This window comes from Magallana gigas, chromosome 6, assembly GCF_963853765.1.
Source record: "Magallana gigas chromosome 6, xbMagGiga1.1, whole genome shotgun sequence".
NCBI classification, from domain to species: domain Eukaryota; kingdom Metazoa; phylum Mollusca; class Bivalvia; order Ostreida; family Ostreidae; genus Magallana; species Magallana gigas.
This window is the reverse complement of record NC_088858.1, coordinates 43,202,580-43,204,576: the sequence shown is the minus strand read 5'-3', so window position 1 is coordinate 43,204,576 and position 1,997 is coordinate 43,202,580.

The following is a 1,997-nucleotide window of genomic DNA, read 5'->3' as shown; positions in this document are numbered from 1 at the left end:
CCAATGAGATATAACAGAACTGACCGGGTTGAATTTAATTTTAACCAGTTTATCCATCGATCGAATTCTTTAACAACTTTTTAAAAAATCATGAACTACCCGAAATGAATATGATAATGTCAAACTCAAATTCCATTGTCTATTTTTTCAATCCAACGTTACAATAATTTATTTACTTTTACATACACTTTATGACTGATTCATTAATTTGTTACAGTTATATGTTTGTCGGTGCAACCCCTCTTAAGACACAGTGCACGATTTCAAGAAACTTTGAAGCTACTGAGACACAACGTGTAGATGTGCATATTACCAGGAATACAATGGTTTTTTGATATAATGATTTTTCCGGGAATTCTGGTGCTTTTGAAAAATTAATTTTAAATGAACCTTTTACTGAATTAAGTAATGATCAGTTTTTCAGCGTAACTCCTTTTGAACCGATGCACAGAATTTTGTGAAACTTGGTAGGCTTTAAGAACACGTGTAAATGTGCATTTTACCAGGAAAATCCAATTTCTTTATTTTTCTTCTTATAAACATAAGAAATAAGGAATCATTCTTTGAATATTATGATGTAATAATTTCGGTCGGGGCGTGATCAAATCTATCAAATGATCAAAGCCATTCGGGCTTTATTGGATTTTGATCTCGCCCCGTCCGAAATTATCACCTCATAATACTCAAAGAATGATTCCTTATTCCTTAAATAATGTACAATCCATGTAACTTTATTTCCAAAATTTGTTCCAAAAAAAATAAATAAACAATAGTCTTATTATTTGTTTAGTGGAATATGATTTGGAATATCTGTCTCGTCAACAGGAAAGGTATCCGAAAATTGACACATTCCCGATTCAATCAATCAATGTCATGACGTCTTGAATACGCGCATTGATCCCTGTATAAACTTCAATGAGGATTTTTGACACAAAGGACAAGGCACCCAAACTTGCTTCAGAAATGCCATGTTTATCTCAAACTTCAATGTAAGTCTCGTCTAGTCGATCCAGCAAAATACCAATACGATCTGTCATGCTGGAAGTCACAGAACCTGCGAATGCTAAAGCAAAGAATAATGCAAAGAAAATGTCCAAGGAAAAATATGAAGATCCCAACACTCGTGTCAATGAATGCGCAAAGAATGTGTCTCGCAGAGAAAACAAGACACCAAGTGGAATCTTTAATAAAACCAAAAAGAAAGCGAGTGTCCCCAGAACAGGACACAAGACAGAGGAGAATACTCATAAGAATGCTCTGGAAAGAAGAAAGGCTTATGAGACAAAGCGCAAACTCCAACGGGAAGGAGGTCTCGCTGCCAAGACTGCAAAGAAAACTGAAACAGCCTCCAAAAACAGACCAACAACACTGGAGACCAAGATGAACCCAGAACACAGAACAAATACATGTATATAACTAGAGGATTAATGGATTCCATACAAAAAAGCAAGGATTTCTAACATGGCTAGTAACATGTACAAGTGTTCCTTAATTTCATACAAAAACAAGAAATCAACAGAGTACACATTTCTTTTATAGTGTACAAGTTACACGTATATATTTACATTCTACTGTGTTTTTCCATTAAATTCCGTGATGTTTAAATGCCTCTAAATGCAACAAGTAGTCAAAGGTCAAATTGACGAGTTTTATTATGACGTCACAAACGTTGAACGCTGTTAACTGCAACGTCACAAGCGAAAATCAAAGTTCACGCTTATGGCTGTTACTGTGGCTCTTCCATTAATATTAACTTACCCTTAGGATAAGATAGGAATTTTAAGGTATGAATCACATTTGCAGACAAGGCAAGAAGTTAAAAAAATGTAAATATAAGCATTAAATCATGATTTTTTTAAGTATACACTCTCATAACTGCAGCGGTGTGTGCATACAGATTTTCATAACGCGCTAACGCGCGTTACTCAATTTGTATGCACACACCGCTGCAGTTATGAGAGTGTATACTTCAAAAAATCATGATTCAATGCTATAAT